The 18,686-nt window shown below is 53.1% G+C and overlaps 1 protein-coding gene across 1 annotated transcript in view; it reads right to left on the bottom strand.

The window, feature by feature from the left end:
- The window catches only part of PRKCA (protein kinase C alpha), a 148,385-nt gene that overhangs the window by 115,361 nt on the left and 14,338 nt on the right, over nt 1–18,686 (bottom strand). The gene's annotated exons all lie outside the window — the stretch shown is intronic.

Consider the following 18,686-nt stretch of genomic DNA (forward strand, 5'->3'; position numbering starts at 1 on the left):
TCTACCAGATTAAGGGCATCTCTAAGCTGTTCAAACTTTGCCTTCCTAAAGTTCAATGTTTTTGTGACTCCCTGACAAGTCCCCCTAGTGAAAGACAGGTGAAACTGCACAATATTGTGGTCGCTATTTCCTAAATGCCCGACCACCTGCAGATTTGTTATTCTGTCAGGTCTATTAGATAGTATTAGGTCTAAAAGTGCTGCTCCTCTGGTTGGATTCTGCACCAATTGTGAAAGATAATTTTTCTTGGTTATTAGCAGAAACCTGTTGCCTTTATGGGTTTCACAGGTTTCTGTTTCCCAGTTAATATCCGGGTAGTTAAAGTCCCCCATAACCAGGACCTCATTATGGGTTGCAGCTTCATCTATCTGCTTTAGAAGTAGACTTTCCATGATTTCTGTTATATTTGGGGGTTTGTAACAGACCCCAATGAGAATTTTGTTACCATTTTTCCCTCCATGAATTTCAACCCATATGGACTCGACATCCTCATTCCCTTCGCTAATATCCTCCCTTAAAGTGGACTTTAGACAAGACTTTACATAGAGACAAACCCCTCCTCCTCTCCGATTTTTACGATCCTTTCTAAACAGACTGTAACCCTGTAAGTTGACTGCCCAGTCATAGCTTTCATCTAACCATGTCTCGGTTATTCCCACTATGTCAAAGTTACCTGTAGATATTTCTGCTTCTAGTTCTTCCATCTTGTTTGTCAGGCTTCTGGCGTTTGCGAGCATGCAGTTTAGAGGATTTTGTTTTGTTCCAATCTCCTCACTGTGGATTGTTTTAGAAATGTTCTTACCTCCCTTCAGAGTATGTTTTCCTGGGTCGTCTTTGTTCGAGTCTAATGTTTTTCTTCCCGTCCCCTCTTCTTCTAGTTTAACGCCCTCCTGATGAGTGTAGCGAGTCTTCTGGCGAATGTGTGTTTCCCAGGTTTGTTGAGGTGTAGTCCGTCTCTGGCGAGGAGTCCATCATACCAGTAATTCACACCGTGGTCCAGGAATCCGAATCCTTGTTGTCTGCACCATCGTCTTAGCCAGTTGTTTGCATCAAGGATCCTGTTCCATCTCCTGGTGCCATGCCCGTCTACTGGAAGGATAGAAGAAAAAACTACCTGTGCATCCAGTTCCTTTACTTTCTTTCCCAACTCTTCAAAGTCCTTGCAGATTGTCGGTAGGTCCTTCCTTGCCGTGTCATTGGTGCCAACATGTATCAGAAGAAATGGGTGGACGTCCTTGGAGCTGAAGAGCTTTGGTATCCTATCGGTCACATCCTTGATCATCGCACCTGGAAGGCAGCATACTTCTCTTGCAGTTATGTCCGGTCTGCAGATGGCTGCTTCTGTGCCTCTCAGTAGTGAGTCTCCCACCACCACCACTCTTCGTTGCTTCTTGGCTGTACTTTTTGCTGTCACTTGTTGCTGTGTGCCCTTTTCTTTTTTGCTTGCTGGTATTGCTTCATTCTTAGGTGTGCCATCTTCATCCTCTACAAAGATTTGATATCGGTTCTTCAGTTGTGTGGTTGGTGATTTCTCCATGGTCTTCTTGCTTCTTTTGGTCACATGCTTCCACTCATCTGCTTTTGGAGGTTCTCTGACACTTTTTTCACCTTCTGTGACCAGTAGAGATGCTTCTGTTCTGTCTAGAAAGTCTTCATTCTCTTTGATGAGTTTCAAAGTTGCTATTCTTTCTTCCAGACCCCGCACCTTTTCTTCTAAAAGGGCCACTAGTCTACACTTCTGACAGGTGAAATTGGATTCTTCTTCTGGTCGATCTGTGAACATGTAGCACATGCTGCAGCTCACCATGTAGGTTGTCACATCTGCCATGTTGCTCCTAGATCCTGCTGACTTCCTGTGTGTTTTCCTTCTTGTGCAATCTACTCAGCCAAGCTCTCTTGCAATAATGTCCTACAGGCAAAAAAAAAGTCCCGGCTGTACCCAACGATCTTCTAGCTTAGGGAGACTTCGCTTCTCCCAGAAGGCACCTGGAATATGCAAATTAGCCTCCTGAAGCTTGAATCCCTGGTTTGGTGATGCTTTCGAAGCAGCTGGTCCCGGCTGTACCCAACGATCTTCTAGCTTAGGGAGACTTCGCTTCTCCCAGAAGGCACCTGGAATATGCAAATTAGCCTCCTGAAGCTTGAATCCCTGGTTTGGTGATGCTTTCGAAGCAGCTGGTCCCGGCTGTACCCAACGATCTTCTAGCTTAGGGAGACTTCGCTTCTCCCAGAAGGCACCTGGAATATGCAAATTAGCCTCCTGAAGCTTGAATCCCTGGTTTGGTGATGCTTTCGAAGCAGCTGGTCCCGGCTGTACCCAACGATCTTCTAGCTTAGGGAGACTTCGCTTCTCCCAGAAGGCACCTGGAATATGCAAATTAGCCTCCTGAAGCTTGAATCCCTGGTTTGGTGATGCTTTCGAAGCAGCTGGTCCCGGCTGTACCCAACGATCTTCTAGCTTAGGGAGACTTCGCTTCTCCCAGAAGGCACCTGGAATATGCAAATTAGCCTCCTGAAGCTTGAATCCCTGGTTTGGTGATGCTTTCGAAGCAGCTGGTCCCGGCTGTACCCAACGATCTTCTAGCTTAGGGAGACTTCGCTTCTCCCAGAAGGCACCTGGAATATGCAAATTAGCCTCCTGAAGCTTGAATCCCTGGTTTGGTGATGCTTTCGAAGCAGCTGGTCCCGGCTGTACCCAACGATCTTCTAGCTTAGGGAGACTTCGCTTCTCCCAGAAGGCACCTGGAATATGCAAATTAGCCTCCTGAAGCTTGAATCCCTGGTTTCCCAGGGTTTCCACGGCTGTTGAGCCGTGTATCTAATCCTCCTGTGTGATACTGACTGCTGAGCCGTGTATCTAATCCTATCCTGTGTGATACTGACTGCTGAGCCGTGTATCTAATCCTATCCTGTGTGATACTGACTGCTGAGCCGTGTATCTAATCCTATCCTGTGTGATACTGACTGCTGAGCCGTGTATCTAATCCTATCCTGTGTGATACTGACTGCTGAGCCGTGTATCTAATCCTCTCCTGTGTGATACTGACTGCTGAGCCGTGTATCTAATCCTATCCTGTGTGATACTGACTGCTAAGCCGTGTATCTAATCCTCTCCTGTGTGATACTGACTGTTGAGCTGTGTATCTAATCCTCCTGTGTGATACTGACTGCTGAGCCGTGTATCTAATCCTATCCTGTGTGATACTGACTGCTAAGCCGTGTATCTAATCCTCTCCTGTGTGATACTGACTGTTGAGCTGTGTATCTAATCCTCCTGTGTGATACTGACTGCTGAGCCGTGTATCTAATCCTATCCTGTGTGATACTGACTGCTGAGCTGTGTATCTAATCCTCTCCAGCATGATACCTCCCGCTGAGCTGTGCGCATGCCCCGTATGTCGCCGTGGTGCACCCTGCACGCTGATGGCGGAGCTGCGCGCTCTTCGCTCTCACAATCCTGTGACTAGAACTTTCCGTTCCGGGATAATTGTGGAATAAATGAGCCCAAAATAAATCCGTCGTGTTCCAGGGACGGCGGCGGGGGGGCACGGCAGCCACAGAGGAGGCGCCATCATGTGTGGGGGCTCGGTCTCTGCTGCACTCAGGGCTCCTGTCTCCACACAAAGGACCTCGGAGCCCACGCAGCCCCCAACTCCGCAGAAATAACACTGTACAGACGTACCTGATCCCGGGACCACCCCACTGAGGAGAGAGAATGCTGCAGTCACCTCCAGAGCTGCACTCACAATTCTGCTGTTACATCGTGTCTTATCCTCCTGTCACCTCCAGAGCTGCACTCACTATTCTACTGTTACATCATGTCTTATCCTCCAGTCACCTCCAGAGCTGCACTCGCTATTCTTCTGTTACATATTGTCTTATGCTCCTGTCACCGCCAGAGCTGTAGTCACTATTCTGCTGTTACATCGTGCCTAACCCTCCAGTCACCTCCAGAGCAGAAGTCATCATTCTGCTGTTACATCATGTCTTATCCTCCTGTCACCTCCAGACGTGAGGTTACCATTCTGCTGTTAGATTGTAGCAGAATAGTGAGTGCAGCTCTGGAGGTGACTGGAGGATAAGACCTGATGTGACAGCAGAATAGTGAGTGCAGCTCTGGAGGTGACTGGAGGATAAGACCCGATGTGACAGCAGAATAGTGAGTGCAGCTCTGGAGGATAAGACCCGATGTAACAGTAGAATAGTGAGTGCAGCTCTGGAGGTGACGGGAGGATAAGACCCGATGTGACAGTAGAATAGTGAGTGCAGCTCTGGAGGTGACTGGAGGATAAGACCCGACGTAACAGTAGAATAGTGAGTGCAGCTCTGGAGGTGACGGGAGGATAAGACCCGACGTAACAGTAGAATAGTGAGTGCAGCTCTGGAGGTGACGGGAGGATAAGACCCAATGTGACAGTAGAATAGTGAGTGCAGCTCTGGAGGTGACTGGAGGATAAGACCCGACGTAACAGTAGAATAGTGAGTGCAGCTCTGGAGGTGACGGGAGGATAAGACCCGATGTGACAGTAGAATAGTGAGTGCAGCTCTGGAGGTGACTGGAGGATAAGACCCGACGTAACAGTAGAATAGTGAGTGCAGCTCTGGAGGTGACGGGAGGATAAGACCCGATGTAACAGTAGAATAGTGAGTGCAGCTCTGGAGGTGACGGGAGGATAAGACCCGATGTAACAGTAGAATAGTGAGTGCAGCTCTGGAGGTGACTGGAGGATAAGACACGATGTAACAGCAGAATGATGACTGCAGCTCTGGAGGTGACTGGAGGATAAGACCTGATGTGACAGCAGAATAGTGAGTGCAGCTCTGGAGGTGACTGGAGGATAAGACCCGACGTAACAGTAGAATAGTGAGTACAGCTCTGGAGGAGAAGACCCGATGTGACAGCAGAATAGTGAGTGCAGCTCTGGAGGTGACTGGAGGATAAGACACGGATGTGACAGCAGAATAGTGAGTGTAGCTCTGGAGGTGACTGGAGGATAAGACCCGATGTGACAGCAGAATAGTGAGTGCAGCTCTGGAGGTGACTGGAGGATAAGACCCGATGTGACAGTAGAATAGTGAGTGCAGCTCTGGAGGTGACTGGAGGATAAGACCTGATGTGACAGCAGAATAGTGAGTGCAGCTCTGGAGGTGACTGGAGGATAAGACCCGATGTGACAGTAGAATAGTGAGTGCAGCTCTGGAGGTGACTGGAGGATAAGACCTGATGTGACCGACTCCTCCGGGTGTGACAGATGCTGGCGCCCTCTGCTGGTGCCATTACATGGAGAGAAGGAATCCTGGAGCTTTATTTACAAACTTCTCACTAACATTTAGCTCCCCCCACCTACCTCAGTGTCTTCCCTCTTGTGGTTGCTGTTTCTATGGTAACTGACTATAAACATTCCGTCGTTGATACATTGTATTGACAGATGGTGAGGCCTCCATGTTCCCGGCCTCTGATGAAGCCCCTCACACTGGGAGAACCGTTGTCCAGAGAGGAGAAAGTGCTGCTGCCATCAGTCCATACAAACAACCGACTAAAAGAGCAAAAACAATCTCAAATTTTGGTTTTCACATTTTGCGGCTTAATTAGCAAACGATTTGGCTGCAACTGCAGATGAATTGATCGCCCTGGTTCCTGCTCAGTAAACCAGTCTGACTTCTGATGAAAAGCGGACACCTGCGGGGGGCGACCTGAAGACTTCAGGTTACAGGACCACCTCCCTCCCAGAGGGACCAGGAACCTGCTCAAACCACAAGACACAGGAGAAAACTGCTGCCCGGAGGAGCTACTGAGGGGCCTCCAAGAGCCTGAAGGAACGAGCCCAAAGGAAGCAAGAAATATGGAATGGAAGCCAGATGGAGACCCAAGACATCAGCTCTAGTGGTGAGCGGAGAGCGGCGACCATAACACAATCATCTGCAGATCACAGAAATCTCCTGACAGAGCAAGAATACCTCCAGAGATAGCAGAAATGCCATACAGCGGGCTGCCACCAGAGAGCACACGACACACTGCTAATACAGGAGGAAGAAGTCAGCACTGACAGCAGAACTACAACTCTCAGCATAACACATGACACCGGGAACGCCTCTGCTGTATATATAACTGATATTATATAACTGAGATCTGGGGAGCGGTGATGTCACCGCTGTATAATATAACTGATATCAGGAGAGCGGTGATGTCACCGCTGTATAATATAACTGAGATCTGGGGAGCGGTGATGTCACTGCTGTATAATATAACTGATATCTGGAGAGCGGTGATGTCACCGCTGTATAATATAACTGATATCTGGAGAGCGGTGATGTCACCGCTGTATAATATAACTGATATCTGGGGAGCGGTGATGTCACCGCTGTATAATATAACTGATATCTGGGGAGCGGTGATGTCACTGCTGTATAATATAACTGAGATCTGGGGAGCGGTGATGTCACTGCTGTATAATATAACTGATATCTGGAGAGCGGTGATGTCACCGCTGTATAATATAACTGATATCTGGAGAGCGGTGATGTCAGCGCTGTATAATATAACTGAGATCTGGGGAACGGTGATGTCACCGCTGTATAATATAACTGATATCTGGGGAGCGGTGATGTCACTGCTGTATAATATAACTGAGATCTGGGGAACGGTGATGTCAGCGCTGTATAATATAACTGATATCTGGAGAGCGGTGATGTCAGCGCTGTATAATATAACTGATATCTGGAGAGCGGTGATGTCAGCGCTGTATAATATACAGTGGGGCAAAAAAGTATTTAGTCAGTCAGCAATAGTGCAAGTTCCACCACTTAAAAAGATGAGAGGCGTCTGTAATTTACATCATACGTAGACCTCAACTATGGGAGACAAACTGAGAAAAAAAAATCCAGAAAATCACATTGTCTGTTTTTTTATCATTTTTTTTGCATATTATGGTGGAAAATAAGTATTTGGTCGTCAGAAACAAACAATCAAGATTTCTGGCCCTCACAGACCTGTAACTTCTTCTTTAAGAGTCTCCTCTTTCCTCCACTCATTACCTGTAGTAATGGCACCTGTTTAAACTTGTTATCAGTATAAAAAGACACCTGTGCACACCCTCAAACAGTCTCACTCCAAACTCCACTATGGTGAAGACCAAAGAGCTGTCAAAGGACACCAGAAACAAAATTGTAGCCCTGCACCAGGCTGGGAAGACTGAATCTGCAATAGCCAACCAGCTTGGAGTGAAGAAATCAACAGTGGGAGTAATAATTAGAAGATGGAAGACATACAAGACCACTGATAATCTCCCTCGATCTGGGGCTCCACGCAAAATCCCACCCCGTGGGGTCAGAATGATCACAAGAACGGTGAGCAAAAATCCCAGAACCACACGGGGGGACCTAGTGAATGAACTGCAGAGAGCTGGGACCAATGTAACAAGGCCTACCATAAGTAACACACTACGCCACCATGGACTCAGATCCTGCAGTGCCAGACGTGTCCCACTGCTTAAGCCAGTACATGTCCGGGCCCGTCTGAAGTTTGCTAGAGAGCATTTGGATGATCCAGAGGAGATTTGGGAGAATGTCCTATGGTCTGATGAAACCAAACTGGAACTGTTTGGTAGAAACACAACTTGTCGTGTTTGGAGGAAAAAGAATACTGAGTTGCATCCATCAAACACCATACCTACTGTAAAGCATGGTGGTGGAAACATCATGCTTTGGGGCTGTTTCTCTGCAAAGGGGCCAGGACGACTGATCCGGGTACATGAAAGAATGAATGGGGCCATGTATCGTGAGATTTTGAGTGCAAACCTCCTTCCATCAGCAAGGGCATTGAAGATGAAACGTGGCTGGGTCTTTCAACATGACAATGATCCAAAGCACACCGCCAGGGCAACGAAGGAGTGGCTTCGTAAGAAGCATTTCAAGGTCCTGGAGTGGCCTAGCCAGTCTCCAGATCTCAACCCTATAGAAAACCTTTGGAGGGAGTTGAAAGTCCGTGTTGCCAAGCGAAAAGCCAAAAACATCACTGCTCTAGAGGAGATCTGCATGGAGGAATGGGCTAACATACCAACAACAGTGTGTGGCAACCTTGTGAAGACTTACAGAAAACGTTTGACCTCTGTCATTGCCAACAAAGGATATATTACAAAGTATTGAGATGAAATTTTGTTTCTGACCAAATACTTATTTTCCACCATAATATGCAAATAAAATGTTAAAAAAACAGACAATGTGATTTTCTGGATTTTTTTTTCTCAGTTTGTCTCCCATAGTTGAGGTCTACCTATGATGTAAATTACAGACGCCTCTCATCTTTTTAAGTGGTGGAACTTGCACTATTGCTGACTGACTAAATACTTTTTTGCCCCACTGTAACTGAGATCTGGGGAACGGTGATGTCACTGCTGTATAATATAACTGAGATCTGGGGAGCGGTGATGTCACTGCTGTATAATATAACTGAGATCTGGGGAACGGTGATGTCACTGCTGTATAATATAACTGAGATCTGGGGAGCGGTGATGTCACTGCTGTATAATATAACTGAGATCTGGGGAACGGTGATGTCACTGCTGTATAATATAACTGATATCCGGAGAGCGGTGATGTCAGCGCTGTATAATATAACTGATATCTGGGGAACGGTGATGTCACTGCTGTATAATATAACTGATATCTGGGGAACGGTGATGTCACTGCTGTATAATATAACTGAGATCTGGGGAGCGGTGATGTCAGCGCTGTATAATATAACTGAGATCTGGGGAGCGGTGATGTCACTGCTGTATAATATAACTGAGATCTGGGGAGCGGTGATGTCAGCGCTGTATAATATAACTGATATCTGGGGAGCGGTGATGTCACCGCTGTATAATATAACTGATATCTGGGGAGCAGTGATGTCACCGCTGTATAATATAACTGAGATCTGGGGAACGGTGATGTCACCGCTGTATAATATAACTGATATCTGGGGAGCGGTGATGTCACTGCTGTATAATATAACGGATATCTGGGGAGCGGTGATGTCACTGCTGTATAATATAATGGATATCTGGGGAGCGGTGATGTTACGAATGTCAGAAATAATAAGACGGGGCAGGCTGGCGTAGGCTCGGGCAGGTTGGCTGTGCAGGTGCTGGCACTTCTGCCTGCAGCTCTTCCAGCTCCTCTGTAACATAAACATGACAAGTGTCTGCTCTTCTCTCCGAAGTGGCTGTGCCGCTCCTCCGCCGGGGGCATAGCCCACCACTTGTGGCTGTAGCGCTCCTCCACTGGGGGCATAGCCCACCACTTGTGACTGGGCAGCTCCTTCGCCGGGGGCATAGCCCACCACTTGTGGCTGCAGCGCTCCTCCACCGGGGACATAGCCCACCACTTGTGGCTGCGCCGCTCCTTCCCCAGGGGCATAGCCCACCACTTGTGGCTGCAGCTCTCCTTCCTCAGGGGCATAGCCCACCACTTGTGGCTGCAGCTCTCCTTCCTCAGGGGCATAGCCCACCACTTGTGGCTGCAGCTCTCCTTCCTCAGGGGCACAGCCCACCACTTGTGGCTGCAGCTCTCCTTCCTCAGGGGCATAGCCCACCACTTGTGACTGCGCCACTCCTTCCCCAGGGGCATAGACCACCACTTGTGGCTGCAGCGCTCCTTCCCCAGGGGCATAGACCACCACTTGTGGCTGCAGCGCTCCTTCCCCAGGGGCATAGCCCACCACTTGTGGCTGCGCCACTCCTTCCCTAGGGGCACAGACCACATGTAGTGCCAGCGCTGTCACCCTGCCCGGCAGCAGCCATTATAAGGCAGGTCTCCGACCACAGACGAAGCCTCTCCCTGATGCCACATGACACCTTGTTTCCATTCAGTCACCGTCAGGAACCACTACCACCCCCATCATTTCCAGCCGCCCACCCTCTCTGGTCTGTGACTGGCAGACCGCCTGCGCCCGAGCTATGAGGTCATTCCTTCCGATCTGCTGGAGGAGACGTCTTCTAGGAGCGCAGCTCGAGGCCGATATGTCACCGACACCCAGGCCAACTACAACCACCACCATCCTGCGGTCCCACATTTCCAGTTCTCCGGTCGCCGCCTGCAGAATAAAGCATGGGGGTCTTCATCTTTGCAGCCCCCCAGTCATGTGACCCCGATGATAATGATAACATACAGGGTGTAACTTCGCCTGCACGGAGGAGCCCCCCAACCTGGATTGGCAGATCTCAGTTTGAAAGGGTTAATCCTGCATTACGGCGGTCGCTGGCATCCAGGGGGCTTCAGCCGTGCACCGATCCTTTAATCCCCTCAGAGCATCATGGTGTCCTGAAATGCCCAGATGCCATAAAGTCCAACCACCCCCAACAGACGGCTTAAAGGGAGGGTGCGGACCACCTTCAGTGGGCACAGGATGCCCGGCCTCCAGGGGGACACTGTGGAGACGGCGCGGGCGGCGAGGAGGGGGGAGACGAACCCGGACTACCCAAGGGCTGCCACAGGGGTCAGCAGGCCGCCCTCGAGGAATCTGCCACCAGGGGCTGACGCTGATCCCCACGGGATCCACACAGATCCACAGACATGTTCATTAGTCAGGCGCTCAGTGCTGCGAGAGCAACAGAAATCTGGATCTGATAATCCACAACTCCCGATAATCCGGCATCCACAGGACCATAAGTGACGGCGATTGCTCAGACAAGTCGCGATCAGAGATTATTAGGGGTCTCCTGTGAGCAGCTGTGGCAGGACTACAACTCCCATCAGGCGGGCACAGTGGCGGGATCACACATCAGACGTTGTGCAATCACTGACAACCTGTCATTAACTCCCAGAGTGAAAACAATGAGCGCTGCTCCGAGGGCACAACCAGGGGCTGGCAAGAAGAGACAGGCAGGAGGAAGCAAAGAGAGAGGAGACTGCCAGGAGGTGTGCCCGGCCCTGCACCGCCAGATCCCGGGAGCCACACACCACAATGTGAGATCCCGGGAACCACACACCACAATGTGAGATCCCGGGAACCACACACCATACATCCCGGGAGCCACACCCCACGAGATCCAGGGACCGCACCCCACACACCACGAGATCCAGGGACCGCACCCCACACACACACCAGGAGATCCCAGGACCGAATCGCACACACCATGAGATCCCAGGAACCACACACCACAATGTGAGATCCCGGGACCGTACCCCACACACACCACGAGATCCCAGGAACCACACACCATGAGATACCGGGACCACACACCACCATGTGAGATCCCGGAACCACACCCCACACACAGCGAGAGCCCGGGAACCACACAACATGAGATACCGGGACCACACACCACCATGTGAGATCCCGCAACCGCACCCCACACACAGCGAGATCCCGGGAACCACACACCATGAGATCCCAGGACCATACCCCACACATCCCGGGAGCCACACCCCACAAGATCTCGGGACCGCAGCCCACACACCAGGAGATCCCAGGACCGCACCCCACACACCAGGAGATCCAGGGACTGCATCCCACACACCAGGAGATCCCGGCACCGCACCCCACGTACCACGAGATCCCGGAAGCCACACACCACACTGGGAGATCATGGGAGCCACACACCACACCGGGAGATGCCGGGACCCACACGCCACACACCCCGAGATCACGGGAGCTACACACCACACCTGGAGATCCCGGGACCGCAAGATCCCAGGACCTCACCCCACACACAGCGAGATCCCGGGACCATACCCCACACATCATGGGAGCCACACCCCACAAGATCCCGGGACCGCAGCCCACACACCAGGAGATCCCAGGACCGCACCCCCCACACCACGAGATCCCAGGACCGCACCCCAGGAGATCCTGGGACCGCACCCCACACACCAGGAGATCCCAGGACGGCACCCCACACACCAGGAGATCCAGGGACCGCATCCCACACACCAGGAGATCCCGGGACCGCACCTCACGTACCACGACATCCCGGAAGCCACACACCACACAGGGAGATCATGGGAGCCACACACCACACCGAAAGATGCCGGGACCCACACGCCACACACCCCGAGATCACGGGAGCTACACACCACACCTGGAGATCCCGGGACCGCAAGATCCCGGGAGCCGCTCCCCACATGGCACACATGGAACAGCTCCCTACTTTCCTGTCGGGTGCCAGATCAGAGATTTGAGATTACAAAACAGAAAGCAGAGAGCCGCAAGGTTGCCCCCCGACACCGCACAGTGCAGCCAGTTCTCCAGGTGCACGCCGTGAAGAGGGGGCAGCACAGGCGGCTGATCTGACCACTAGGGGCACTGCTGCCCGGGATCCACACTCTCTGTTTCCTGTGGAATGGACGGTGCTCCCTTACACCAGGGTTCTGCCACTTGTGACACTGCCCCTTTAAGAGCGATGACCCAAGCCTAGGAAACAGATTTTGCAACTCATTCCCAAAGAGCAAAGGAGATAAAGTCCACAGACAGCAGAGGGGCGCGGCGTCCAGAGAGCTGCAGAGCATTGCACCGCCTGAGTTACATCCTGCAGATTGTTCCACCATTGACCTGTTCATATTCTGCAGCACATCTCTCCAGCACACATAGACCCTTCTATACCCTGCAGCACATCTCTCCAGCACACACAGACCCTTCTATATTCTGCAGCACATCTCTCCAGCACACACCGACTCCTCTATACTCTGCAGCACATCTCTCCAGCACACACAGACCCTTCTATATTCTGCAGCACATCTCTCCAGCACACACAGACCCTTCTATACTCTGCAGCACATCTCTCCAGCACACACCGACTCCTCTATACTCTGCAGCACATCTCTCCAGCACACACTGACCCCTTTATATTCTGCAGCACATCTCTCCAGCACACACTGACCCCTTTATATTCTGCAGCACATCTCTCCAGCACACACTGACTGCTCTGTACTCTGCAGCACATCGCTCCAGCACACACTGACTGCTCTGTACTCTGCAGCACATCGCTCCAGCACACACTGACTGCTCTGTACTCTGCAGCACATCGCTCCAGCACACACTGACCCCTCTATACTCGGCAGCACATCGCTCCAGCACACTGACCCCTCTATACTCTGCAGCACATCGCTCCAGCACACAGATCCCTCTATACTCTGCAGCACATCGCTCCAGCACACACTAACCCCTTTAAATTCTGCAGCACATTGCTCCAGCACACACCGACCCCTCTATACTCTGCAGCACATCGCTCCAGCACACACCGACCCCTCTATACTCTGCAGCACATCGCTCCAGCACACACCGACCCCTCTATACTCTGCAGCACATCGCTCCAGCACACACCGACCCCTCTATACTCTGCACACATCGCTCCAGCACACACCGACCCCTCTATACTCTGCACACATCGCTCCAGCACACACCGACCCCTCTATACTCTGCAGCACATCGCTCCAGCACACACCGACCCCTCTATACTCTGCAGCACATCGCTCCAGCACACACCGACCCCTCTATACTCTGCACACATCGCTCCAGCACACACCGACCCCTCTATACTCTGCAGCACATCGCTCCAGCACACACCGACCCCTCTATACTCTGCACACATCGCTCCAGCACACACCGACCCCTCTATACTCTGCAGCACATCGCTCCAGCACACACTGACCCCTCTATACTCTGCAGCACATCGCTCCAGCACACACTGACCGCTGGGTCGATCCTTTATTTCTGGAGCTGCTGCGACACCATAAAAGGGAAAACGTGATCTGTTTGCTTGGATTCCAGAGAGAACACTTCGGAGACGTAAACTCCGGGTTTCTCAGTGACGTGGGGCCCAGTTTCTGCTCGGTCCGCTCAGTTCCTGGCTGCACTGGCCCCGGGTGTAGCGGGAGAGGAGAACGTGACCCGAGGGCCCCAAAACCCTCATTACATCAGCTTGTCAGCACTGACGGACCCCCGTGTACAGGGGGTCGGCGTCCATTCAATGGCACTCGCTGCATGCTGACAGTGACCAGGATCCTTGGCATCATCCTCCTGACACACAGCTGAGGGTTAGTTACAATGTATCAGCGGCTCTTCTCTACATGGCAACATTGCAACAAGCAGCAAGGACAAACAGCAGGGCCTGTGCTCAACTGTCTGCAGTGGGGAGGCTCAGTGATACCGAGGCCTGGGGAGCAAACACCGTGTATATGGGGAGGCTCAGTGATACCGAGGCCTGGGGAGCAGACACCGTGTATATGGGGAGGCTCAGTGATACCGAGGCCTGGGGAGCAGACACCGTGTATATGGGGAGGCTCAGTGATACCGAGGCCTGGGGAGCAGACACCATGTATATGGGGAGGCTCAGTGATACCGAGGCCTGGGGAGCAGACACCATGTATATGGGGAGGCTCAGTGATACCGAGGCCTGGGGAGCAAACACCGTGTATATGGGGAGGCTCAGTGATACCGAGGCCTGGGGAGCAGACACCGTGTATATGGGGAGGCTCAGTGATACCGAGGCCTGGGGAGCAGACACCATGTATATGGGGAGGCTCAGTGATACCGAGGCCTGGGGAGCAGACACCATGTATATGGGGAGGCTCAGTGATACCGAGGCCTGGGGAGCAGACACCATGTATATGGGGAGGCTCAGTGATACCGAGGCCTGGGGAGCAGGCACCGTGTATATGGGGAGGCTCAGTGATACCGAGGCCTGGGGAGCAAACACCGTGTATATGGGGAGGCTCAGTGATACCGAGGCCTGGGGAGCAGACACCATGTATATGGGGAGGCTCAGTGATACCGAGGCCTGGGGAGCAAACACCGTGTATATGGGGAGGCTCAGTGATACCGAGGCCTGGGGAGCAGACACCGTGTATATGGGGAGGCTCAGTGATACCGAGGCCTGGGGAGCAGACACCATGTATATGGGGAGGCTCAGTGATACCGAGGCCTGGGGAGCAGACACCATGTATATGGGGAGGCTCAGTGATACCGAGGCCTGGGGAGCAGACACCATGTATATGGGGAGGCTCAGTGATACCGAGGCCTGGGGAGCAGGCACCGTGTATATGGGGAGGCTCAGTGATACCGAGGCCTGGGGAGCAAACACCGTGTATATGGGGAGGCTCAGTGATACCGAGGCCTGGGGAGCAAACACCGTGTATATGGGGAGGCTCAGTGATACCGAGGCCTGGGGAGCAGACACCATGTATATGGGGAGGCTCAGTGATACCGAGGCCTGGGGAGCAAACACCGTGTATATGGGGAGGCTCAGTGATACCGAGGCCTGGGGAGCAGACACCATGTATATGGGGAGGCTCAGTGATACCGAGGCCTGGGGAGCAAACACCGTGTATATGGGGAGGCTCAGTGATACCGAGGCCTGGGGAGCAAACACCGTGTATATGGGGAGGCTCAGTGATACCGAGGCCTGGGGAGCAAACACCGTGTATATGGGGAGGCTCAGTGATACCGAGGCCTGGGGAGCAGACACCATGTATATGGGGAGGCTCAGTGATACCGAGGCCTGGGGAGCAGACACCATGTATATGGGGAGGCTCAGTGATACCGAGGCCTGGGGAGCAAACACCGTGTATATGGGGAGGCTCAGTGATACCGAGGCCTGGGGAGCAAACACCGTGTATATGGGGAGGCTCAGTGATACCGAGGCCTGGGGAGCAAACACCGTGTATATGGGGAGGCTCAGTGATACCGAGGCCTGGGGAGCAGACACCATGTATATGGGGAGGCTCAGTGATACCGAGGCCTGGGGAGCAAACACCGTGTATATGGGGAGGCTCAGTGATACCGAGGCCTGGGGAGCAGACACCATGTATATGGGGAGGCTCAGTGATACCGAGGCCTGGGGAGCAAACACCGTGTATATGGGGAGGCTCAGTGATACCGAGGCCTGGGGAGCAAACACCGTGTATATGGGGAGGCTCAGTGATACCGAGGCCTGGGGAGCAAACACCGTGTATATGGGGAGGCTCAGTGATACCGAGGCCTGGGGAGCAGGCACCATGTATATGGGGAGGCTCAGTGATACCGAGGCCTGGGGAGCAGGCACCATGTATATGGGGAGGCTCAGTGATACCGAGGCCTGGGGAGCAGACACCATGTATATGGGGAGGCTCAGTGATACCGAGGCCTGGGGAGCAGACACCATGTATATGGGGAGGCTCAGTGATACCGAGGCCTGGGGAGCAAACACCGTGTATATGGGGAGGCTCAGTGATACCGAGGCCTGGGGAGCAGACACCATGTATATGGGGAGGCTCAGTGATACCGAGGCCTGGGGAGCAAACACCGTGTATATGGGGAGGCTCAGTGATACCGAGGCCTGGGGAGCAGACACCATGTATATGGGGAGGCTCAGTGATACCGAGGCCTGGGGAGCAAACACCGTGTATATGGGGAGGCTCAGTGATACCGAGGCCTGGGGAGCAAACACCATGTATATGGGGAGGCTCAGTGATACCGAGGCCTGGGGAGCAAACACCGTGTATATGGGGAGGCTCAGTGATACCGAGGCCTGGGGAGCAGGCACCGTGTATATGGGGAGGCTCAGTGATACCGAGGCCTGGGGAGCAGACACCGTGTATATGGGGAGGCTCAGTGATACCGAGGCCTGGGGAGCAGACACCATGTATATGGGGAGGCTCAGTGATACCGAGGCCTGGGGAGCAAACACCGTGTATATGGGGAGGCTCAGTGATACCGAGGCCTGGGGAGCAGGCACCGTGTATATGGGGAGGCTCAGTGATACCGAGGCCTGGGGAGCAAACACTGTGTATATGGGGAGGCTCAGTGATACCGAGGCCTGGGGAGCAAACACCGTGTATATGGGGAGGCTCAGTGATACCGAGGCCTGGGGAGCAGACACCGTGTATATGGGGAGGCTCAGTGATACCGAGGCCTGGGGAGCAAACACCGTGTATATGGGGAGGCTCAGTGATACCGAGGCCTGGGGAGCAGGCACCGTGTATATGGGGAGGCTCAGTGATACCGAGGCCTGGGGAGCAAACACCGTGTATATGGGGAGGCTCAGTGATACCGAGGCCTGGGGAGCAAACACCGTGTATATGGGGAGGCTCAGTGATACCGAGGCCTGGGGAGCAGACACCGTGTATATGGGGAGGCTCAGTGATACCGAGGCCTGGGGAGCAGACACCGTGTATATGGGGAGGCTCAGTGATACCGAGGCCTGGGGAGCAGACACTGTGTATATGGGGAGGCTCAATGATACCGAGGCCCAGACACCCTGTACATGGGGGGTGGCTCAGTGATATCAAGGCCCAGGGAACAGACGTCAGTCATTAATGTCTATTGATCCAGAAGACAAACAAGAGGCGACATTCCAGGCGGCTCCACATGATGATGCCGAGGACACAGATATCGGGGGGCTAGGATTCCTAGGAGGGGCACAAGCCTCTGACCTGGGTGGGGGTACGAGGCCAGGACAGGTGTTATTCATGCCCCCATAGGAGGGTCTTCGCTGCAGAGAGCAATGACAGCTCTCCAACTCCTCCCGTGTGAATGCTCGGTGCGGGGGTCCGGCTGTGTCGACACCTCAACCTGCCTCATACAAACAGGAGGGAGCCCCCATTGTCAGCAGATTATGGGAATAATCCCCCATCAGAGCGCGGCTGGACGAGTCTGGGGGAGACGAACCCTCGTACAGCCGACATCACTGCTACAACGTGTCCACTGCAGAGAATCCTCTGGGGACTCCACACTGACACATTGGAACAAACGCTCAGCTCTGTGAGTAGGGATAAGTCAGGGTGGCCTCACGTTACTGTGCACTCACAGCAAGCAGAGATCTGGGGGCGCACTGAGTGACCCAAGTCCAGGTGTAATCTGCCACCTGCGGAGCAGCACTCAGCAACCCAAGTCCAGGTGTAATCTGCCACCTGCGGAGCAGCGCTCGATGACCCAAGTCCCGGTGTAATCTGCCACCTGCGGAGCGGCGCTCGATGACCCAAGTCCAGGTGTAATCTGCCACCTGCGGAGCAGCGCTCAGTGACCCAAGTCCAGGTGTAATCTGCCACCTGCGGAGCAGCGCTCAGTGACCCAAGTCCAGGTGTAATCTGCCACCTGCGGAGCAGCGCTCGATGACCCAAGTCTAGGTGCAATCTGCCACCTGCGGAGCAGCACTCAGTGACCCAAGTCCCGGTGTAATCTGCCACCTGCGGAGCGGCGCTCGATGACCCAAGTCCAGGTGTAATCTGCCACCTGCGGAGCAGCACTCAGTGACCCAAGTCCCGGGGTAATCTGCCACCTGCGGAGCAGCACTCAGTGACCCAAGTCTCGGTGTAATCTGCCACCTGCGGAGCAGTGCTTGTCACAGTGCAGCACCTGACAATGCGGAGACGGCGATAAGGAAGCGATAAGGAAGCGACCTTTCATCTTCACCGACCCCCGCCAAAAAACCAGAAAGACTGAGCAGAGGAATCCAGCCTGACCGGCCCCACCCCACCGCCGGCCTGACACACTGCGACGGCTCTGCTCCTCACCAGCAGGCTGGGAACGTGCATTACTTCTCCCAGAACACAGGTTCGGCCACTTTCTTCTTGCGCTGCTGAGGGTTTGTTACAATGTATCCGATCATAGAAGCAAACAATACGGGATACAACTGTAACAAAAGCCCAGCTGTGAACTGACCGCGAGCAGAGGTTTGGACAGTGGAGGGACGGAGTGGAGCTGCACGAGAAGAGAGGGGCCCCCGCTG

This window comes from Ranitomeya imitator, chromosome 2 (genome assembly GCF_032444005.1).
Source record: "Ranitomeya imitator isolate aRanImi1 chromosome 2, aRanImi1.pri, whole genome shotgun sequence".
In the NCBI taxonomy this organism is placed as follows: domain Eukaryota; kingdom Metazoa; phylum Chordata; class Amphibia; order Anura; family Dendrobatidae; genus Ranitomeya; species Ranitomeya imitator.